Genomic DNA, 9174 nt, shown 5'->3' with positions numbered 1-9174 from the left:
CAACCACCATTATCTCCATCGCCCACCACCAACCACCATCACCGCCCACCACCGTTAAAGTCACGACCACCACCGCCACTCACCATTTTAATTTTCTTTTTTACGACTTTTCCCGCCTACTAAATAACGCTACATGCTACGTAATGATTTATTTCATTCATTTATCTATTTTATTAGCACATTGACTATATTCTTTCATCCACTTCATTATTTCATACTAAATAAAAAAATTGTTGTTATTGAGTGAATCAAACATGTAGTGTCATACATACTGCTTTAGAAAGAATCACACGTATAATATTCGCTTTTAAAGAAAATTCTTAATGGAGACCTTCTAGAACGTTAACGCAGTCTTGAACATCCAACTGTTCTTCTTCAACTACTTTTCCCCCCAATTCCACTTTTATTTCCAGAACCACCACCACCAACAAAAATTGCACTCTTGAAACATTAATAATTCAGAAACCACACATGTCCACTTGTTGCGTAGGATGTTTTGTCGGCCTAGGCTGCCTCCGATGGGGCTGGAAACGCTGCACACACACCGGCGCCCACGACAGCGCCTCCTGGCCACCCGCCTCCGCCCAAGACTTCGAACCCGTCCCCCATCTCTGCCGCATCGCCCTCGCCGTATACGAGGACGACCTCCACCACCCCCACTTCCCCCCATCCAACGGCTACCGCTTAAACCCCCATTTCGTCTTCAAGCGCGTGGCCTACGAGCACACCCTAGGCCACGCGCCTCCGTATTTAATATACCTGGACCACGCGCGCCGTGAGATTGTAACGGCCATTCGCGGGTTGAATTTGGGAAAAGAGAGTGATTTTAAAATGTTGCTGGATAATAAGTTGGGGAAGCATATGTTTGATGGGGGCTATGTGCACCATGGGTTGCTGAATTCCGCGGTGTGGGTGTTGAATCAGGATTCGGAGAATTTGAGGCGATTGTGGGTGGAGAATGGGAGTTGTTATAAGATGGTGTTTGTTGGCCACTCGTTGGGGGCCGGTGTGGCTGCGTTGCTGACGGTGTTGGTGGTCAACCACCGGGATATGCTCGGTGGGATACCAAGAGAGATGGTGAGATGTTATGCGATGGCGCCCACTAGGTGTATGTCGTTGAATCTTGCGGTTAAGTATGCTGATGTTATTTACTCGGTGATCTTGCAGGTATGCTTGTTCATCAATAAATCTGATGTTATATACAGAGAACTGAGTTAACCGACTTAACCAAACCGAACAACTACCCGATCATTTGGTTAATTGATTATTGTGGTTCGGTTATCGTTGTAGTGTTGGCCAAGGCTGGCTCCGAGAAAGCAAAAAAGCTTTTGGGCCGAAGACGAATATATTTTTGAGCCTCAAGTAAAAGGAGTATTTTTTGGGTTTAAATAGTTTAATTTTTATATGGCTTACTTGGTTATAATTTGGGTTGTGTAAAAAACTTTTGTATAAATAAAAGATTAAACATGTCTCAAGTAAGGGTAGAACCCACAACATCTTGATTGTGAGTAATACCCATTTGCCACTTGACCAAGCTAGTGGTTTTGTAATAATGTTTAAACATTAAATATACATATTATTTTTAATAAGAATACGTATAATTTTTTTCAAAAAAAAAAAAATTTGGTCCTAGCGGGGTGTTGGCACAACCGAATTACCCGAAATTAACTTATTTACAGTTTTACACCAACTCAAAATCTGCGCACTTGCCTATCTGTCATATCATACGGGTCATATGAGGTCACATGATCTATATGACCTCTGCAAAACCACAGACATAGTGCATCAATATAAAGCAAACTTCTACATCACACACCTAAAAATTAAAATTGAGGGGTGTCCATGGGTTGGTTTTGGGGCCAAATCGAACCAAAAACCAAAAATTTGGTTTTGAGTTTTTGAAAACCGTTTGGTACGGTTTTACCATTTGGGCTCTTTTGTTAATTGATTGCCACACATTTGGACCTAAAATATTTGGGCTACACCATTTATTAGTTTCTTATAACTTACTTTTAATCTGTTTTTGGGTTCCAATTCGGTTTTTTCTTGATAGCAAATGCTGAAACCGAACCCATAAAATTCACTAATTAAAAAACATAAAACCAAACAGTCAGTTTTTGTTTGGGTCTAGCTTGTATAACAGCTCATAGGTGCTACAGCCCATGTGATTTAGCAAAATGTATATGGCCCATATGACTTGACAATGGTGTGTGGATAGTATACCAGTGTTGCGCATGCTGGCCTGCCCTTTGAAACAATAACCAACCAATGTATGATACCAATCAGGCACCCGTTACTCATTAGCAGTTGCTTGCTTTCGTGTGGATATTGGGTATGCCCATTTATAATATTACAGGGTTAAAGCTTACTGCTTCGGATTCTGTTACCTAAAACCAGAATATAAACTAAAAAAAATACCGACTTGAAATGTCATATACTCGACTATACTTCTTGCAATTATATATTTATTATCATTTCATGCTTTCAGCAACTTTCAAATACCATTTATTACATTTTTCTTTCAAGAAGACATGTTTGAAGAGAGAATAATGATTACTGATGATGTTTACCAAAACCTTGTACAGGATGATTTCTTACCTAGGACACCCACTCCACTTGAGGATATTTTCGAGTCAATTTTCTGGTTGGTTCGCTAAAGTCTTAAATATTATGCATTGACTCCATCTTGTGTTGTGGGGTATAAATTATTGTTATTATCATTTATAAACCAGGCCTTGATGCTTTCGACAGCTTGCCCTGTTTGCTACTTATGGTTTGCATGAGGGACACGTTTATACCTGAGCATAAGAAGCTTAGTGATCCAAGAAGACTCTATGCACCGGGTCGATTGTTCCACATTGTTGAGAGAAAATTTTGCAGGTAAATTGACTCGTTAGAGATATAACATAACTCAAGTCGACTCATTTATGAATAAGTGAGTTTAATTCTGAATGAGGGTGTGCATCTTGTAAACAGGTGTGGGAGATTCCCACCCGAGGTGAGAACAGCAATTCCGGTTGATGGTAGATTTGAGCATATTGTGTTGTCGTGCAATGCTACGTCTGATCATGCAATCATTTGGATCGAAAGAGAAGCGGAAAAGGCTTTACAAGTAAGTCATATGTTTGTGTTCTTTTTCATGTTTAATGCTCAAATCTTAAAAGATTACACGTGGCAAAATTGGTGGGTCGGGTGGTTTTGGACCTTTTATAACGGGTCAAAATGGTTTCAGCTTGGGTTGGTCTTAGACGGTTAACACTGACCCTTTTGTCTACCTTTTGTGTTATGGGAATAACCATACTAGGTATGATTACAAAATTAATTTATTTGCTAATTCGATATTGTTTATAAATAAAGTGATCTAGGACAATAAGTATGTGACTGCATGGTGGGCCACCATTTGACATGCTTTATTTTTAGCTATTTCCCGTATTGGATCTAATTGAGCCTTTATCTTTAGTACGGTTCATGTTGGTGCGCCCAACCACACAAGAATCGGAAACCCGATAATTGTGTCAGACACATGAACCTCCTGAACACGATTATTCGCGGGCTGGTATGAGCACAACACGTCTAACCTGATTCTTCTTCTTATTATTATAATTATTATTTAAATTTTAATGCTCTAAAATTATAATTTATAGCTAAAAACACAAAATTATGTCTGATTTATAAAACTTGGTTATAATTTCTATTTTAACTTTTGAATCTCGACAAAAATACCTAACCATGACATAAAACAAATTATAAGAAAAAATAAACGGTTAAAATGGTTAAAGCGCAAACCCTTCAGGTTGACCCGAACATGGCCCGTTTAGCTAAACATGTTTGTGTGTTCAACCCCGAAACTGACCCAAACATGTTTAGACTAAATCCAAACCCGCTAACTTCTTTTTAGGTTCATGTCGTGTTTCTGTGTCTTGTCAGTAATCCACACCCCTAATGTATAGTACAATCTTAGTTGACCCCTATTAAGTAAAGAAGTAGTGCCACGTTGGATAAACCGAGACGTAAATTTAGTTTAGTTCATGTGAAGGGTTTGAACAGATGGATCCTGGGCCCGCAACCTTTTGTTTCGTAAACATAACCAGAGCGCGGTTGGTTTGTTGCAGTTATTACAAGAGAGAGATGGTAAAGCTACTACAACACCACCAAAAGTACAAAGATTTGAGAGGCTACAATCCATAGAAAAAGAACACAAGGACGCACTTGAAAGAGCGGTTAGCCTCAAGATACCTCATGCGGTCACATTGATTAACTCAGACGAGGAGGAGACGCGCCCGTTGACGGACAAAAAACCGAGAAAGATTACAACCAAGAAGAGGAATTGACTTCAAAGCAAGAAGTTGGAGATGCCCCAAGTACACAACCACCTGCCTCAACTAACTGGAAGGAGTTAGCTAAAAGACTATTGAGAGACCCAAACCATGGATCCTAAACTTTTCCTCAAGTTTGGTAATGCAAGTTCAGATTGTATATTTGTATTTTGTGTAGTTCTCATTGTATTTATTTATTTAATCATGTTGTATATAATATTTTTTTTTGTTGTATATATATTTGCCTCTTATACAATGCCTGAGTTTTTGTTTGCTCTATTCTAAAAAGTTATGTCAAAAGGATAAGTTTAAATTTATAAAAAAAAGGAGGAAATTGTTGTTTGCATTGGGATTTTAAATGATATCACCTGTTGGTCCAGTTTCCTTTTAATGGCCTTTTCAATTTTTAACTATTTATTTATTGATATAAAATCAAAGAAATACTGTTCGTTTGGAAAATCTAAAAAAAACGAGATTTTTATTTACACAATTTATAAAGAACAATGTACCCAACTATTGAATTATTGATACTCCTGAGGGAGATGTTACAATTTACTTGACTATTATCGACACCTTTGAAGAAATAGCTTAAACTTATAAAGTTTACTCTCCATTGATTTGAGAAAACATGATAATATTTTATAATGTATAACATACAAAAATCATGAGAAAACAAACCATAAATATAGCACATATTCTTGTCACATTAACCCGCATAAAACATTACCGTTCCAGGATTTTATTTAAAAAAAAAATAAGAAAAAGCACACCACCTTTGTCTATGTTTGTTCTCTATGTCTTACTAAAGCACAACGATATAAACTCCTAAAGTGGGCTTGTTTATCTCATTCAACCCGTTATTTCAACTATTTACCCCGAAAACCTTATACCTCAATGAGAGAGAGAAGTAAAAAAACTAGACAAATCAACATCGACCAGTTCCTTCAAGTTCCATACTGGATGGTCTTTGATGATAACCGCCACCCCAACCGCCATTGTAACTGTCAGAAACACAGTCGCCTTCAAGCAACCATGCCCGCGCGAAAACTTGCCTAAAATAGCCTTGCAGTGCTTGTCGGTTTCCTTCAACAATGCTTCACGGTCATCTCTACTAGCAATCGCCTTCTCATTCTATATAAAAAATTAAACTGTTACATAAGCAGCATAGTTACAATAAAAAGCATAACAATATTGTTTAAGGGTTACCTAATCCCTGAAACTCTTCCAAGGCGGATTTCAAAGGATCAAGACTCGAAAGCTTAGCTGAGTGAATATCCACTCATCAGACAGTTTTCTTAGAAGAACCACACTACCTTCCAGATGATCCAGATATATATCATCCTGTTTTGATTTTTACAGTGAAAACACAAGAAACATTAAAGATAAATAATCGAATATCTAAAATATCATTCATTATAGGTTGGTTACCCATTGCTTGTAACAGTCTGGATTTTCAGTCAAAACACCATAAGAATATGTCACTTGCTTCACTTGCCAGAGCAGAGTTGCCTGTACAGTTATGATATTTAAAATATTTTAATAATTAACACATTAAATAATATATTCTAAATATTTATCACCTTGACCAGCCGCTTTTGCAGCAATGCGTAACAGTTGCTGTGTAAGCTGCTTCATAGCTTTGCTGCCCGGGCCAACAACAAGAGAAATTTCCTTTAAGACGGGATAAATGGCTTCAAATCTGTCAGTTGCCTGATACACCAAATGTATTTCAAATTCATATTCAAATTCAAAGTAAAAGCTATGGTTATTCTAAACACGAGTGACCTTGACACGAGCTGTAGGAGCAGGGAAGGTGGATCCCATCAGAAGCTCAAGGGCGGATGGTGGCACCATACGCTCACCTTTTCTCACAGCACCGTTTACTAAAATTGTACGTGCTTTTGGGAAAGATAATATCCTACACAAGTAAGTGAATGAAGTATTAACATATAGGAACTATAAGAGTCGGGTGAACCAAAATAATAATAAAGTTTCAAACCTCTCAACTAGTTGCAAAATAAGGTCTCGGGATTGAGGCTTACAACCCGATTTACTGCAAACTAGTGGCAAGAGCAAGTGGACCCACATGAACAGCCCAACAACGAGGTCACCTTGACTCGCCTATAAAAAGTCAACTAGTTATTGAAGCTAATTCCTTTTACCTTTAGAAAATATGATACTAGTTATCTTAAATGGTTTGAGTTACCTGTGTGATCGTCCACAATAAGACCGGAAGCTTTTCTAGCCCTTGATATTTGGGACTATCTTTTATTATGGGTAAAACGCTGATCAATACGTCGGGTTTACGCCGTAATACCATTGCTAAGACCACAAATATGGCAACCTGTAAAGTCATAAATTGCACGATGCTCCATGAATAGGCAAGAAAGCAATAAAAATGTTGGTTTTTTATTTGTTTTTAATGTTCTTGAATTGAAGGAACTCAGGAAGCTAATAATTCAAAATAGATCAAGGGTAGTTTAGTCATAAACAATGTTTACAAAACTTTGATAGTTTTTTCTCTTCAAAACGTTTGATATTTGGGAGAAAGTTTTGAAAATAAATTCAGTGAACATTTCCCACAAAATTTTTATGTTATTTCATTCTTTTCAATCATTCCTTTTCTCCAGGCTTTTTAATCTCACAAAAACAGCTATAATGCGCAAAATGATATATATTGTAGGCATCTGAACAGTGCAAAGAAGATTGTTAACAAAGTATGCTAAAATAAGAACTTCATGCTATTAATCTCATTCTTTTCAATAATAGCAGTTTTATCACGATAAACATTATTTACAAATATTGAAAGGTAGATTCCATAGATAAGTGTTGTACTTAGAATAAAGCCTAAAGAACCATTTGTTGAAGATTCTAAGACTCTATAAGATACGAAAAACAGACACTCATCATTCAAAGTCAAATAACAGTCCTCATTCTTGCAAGATTCTAAAGCAAGACAATCCCTAATAAGAACAAAGACCAAAGCATCTACAACTATAACACAACAAATTGTAGTTTGAGAGCATCTACACTAAAAGCAATATGTTCATCATCATCGTCATCATCATTATCCCCAACCACGTTATGGTTCATACTGCTATCTAGCTCATAGACTATACCTGAGATTTTGAACTTGGCTGCTGAACCACCTTCTTTGAAGCCTTGCTGTTTCCTTGGTGGAGGGCCAGGTCAGCGAATATGCTATCTAGCGACCACAATGTAAAGGACCCAAAGGCGTCTATCGGTTGGTGGTTCAGCCACTCTGTCGCGGTCTTATAAACATCCTCAGATATATGCGACAAGGGAATCTGCATAAACCAAAGAAATCAATCTAAAAAGGACTTTTCAAAAGCAACATATTCCAAAAGCTACATCAAAATGTAACAATAATGAACATTTGATAAATCTTCTAAATAACTATAAAAGTAAATAGCCTACCGAAAGCATGAAAACAAACTTTTAAAATTACTTAAAATAGATAAAGTGTTTACATCAATCATCTTTTCGATAGTAGCTTCCTTGAGTATTCTCGTCCGCGGAAACTGAGAACTGTTAACCGACGGAAACGCCCGACCGAAATAGTCCGCAAATCGCTTGAGCCGTATGTCCAGTTGCGATTCGTACGATACCTGCACCAAACAACAACACACATTTCAAGTTCGTGTTCAAATTCACCTATCAACTCAACTGAAAATAATAATAATCAAAATTCGGTATTAAAATGTTGAATTACCGTAACATGAGCGAGAAAAACAGCGAGATCATAATCGTTAATCTTGGCTGCAGCCTCAGCAAGGGTAACTTTAGGCTTCTTCAACTTTTTAGGCCTACTCTTCTTCACCTCTCCGGCGAGATTCTCCACATCACTGCCGTCGTTAGCTTTTAGAGATTCAACCTCAACCACTCTCCGCCGAAGATCCTGTTCAACCGTACGGAACACGTCATCACCGGAGTACTGTTGAGGCGCCTTATTAGTGTATTTACGTCCTGATTTTTTATACGACACCGTTTTCCATCCGTGATCGTCGTTTTGGGCATTGCTAAGCTCTATCTCCTTCAAAATCGCTTCCAGTTCTGATGAATTTGAGTCCATTAGGTTGTACGGTGCCGGAAAATGAGAGGCCTCCGGTAAGAATAGAAGCAGCAGGAACGGGAAACGTATATATAGGCGGAGAGATACGTGGTTCGGTCCGATTATTATTATTATTATTATTATTATTATTATTATATTTAAATGACGTATTTGCCCTTCAAAGTTGAATATCATTTCAGTATTAAAAGTTAAATGTTTTAAAGTTTACGGTTACGGACGGTATTATTTTAAAGGTTAATTTAGTCCATGTGATATGTATGTGTTTTTTCCGTTGTTCCCATTTTGATGGAGTGGTAAGGAGGGTTGTCAGTTTTATCCGAAACCTGAAAGCCAACCCGAGAAAACCTGAACCCGAATCCGAGAAAAGACAAACCCGAACCGAAGTAATTCGGGTTGGTTCTTGGGTCCCAATTCTAGGTTTCAGGTCAACCCGAATAAACTTTTAGTTTTAAAATCAAATAATAATAGGCATATATCGTATGTTGTCATTCCACCTATTATGTATATACTGTTTATTATTTATTAATGTTTTCGATTTATGACTAAAAACAACCATAATCAAACACTCTAATCATGACATATCAAAGACAATTATATTAGTATTGTTTATTATGGTTATACTTTGTAAAATTTTACTCTTTTTTAGATTGTTTTGCCATATTTTTGTTTTGTTATCGGTTATATACGTTACGAGTGAGAAAGAACATTTTAGCTTTTGTTTTAGTGTTGTAGTTTTTTTAATATTTGTTTGTTTTTTAGAATACT

At 37.1% G+C, this 9174-nt stretch overlaps 2 pseudogenes across 1 annotated transcript; one reads left to right on the top strand and one right to left on the bottom strand.

Annotated features, from left to right (window-relative positions):
* Window positions 1-433: 433 nt before the first annotated feature.
* Window positions 434-4438, top strand: LOC143592208 (uncharacterized; annotated as a pseudogene). The gene is made up of 5 exons (XR_013145876.1): window positions 434-1167; window positions 2586-2644; window positions 2752-2880; window positions 2977-3112; window positions 4113-4438. The product of XR_013145876.1 is annotated as an uncharacterized LOC143592208 (transcript).
* Window positions 4439-5207: 769 nt separating this feature from the next.
* On the bottom strand, window positions 5208-8409 carry LOC143592207 (uncharacterized; annotated as a pseudogene).
* Between the last annotated feature and the right edge of the window lie 765 nt (window positions 8410-9174).

The sequence above is a fragment of the Bidens hawaiensis genome, unplaced genomic scaffold, assembly GCF_021521415.1.
Source record: "Bidens hawaiensis isolate Kalapana, Puna unplaced genomic scaffold, B.hawaiensis_p1.1 tig00040606_1, whole genome shotgun sequence".
In the NCBI taxonomy this organism is placed as follows: domain Eukaryota; kingdom Viridiplantae; phylum Streptophyta; class Magnoliopsida; order Asterales; family Asteraceae; genus Bidens; species Bidens hawaiensis.
Note: the sequence above shows the minus strand (reverse complement) of the source record. Positions and strands in the feature narration are given on the sequence as shown.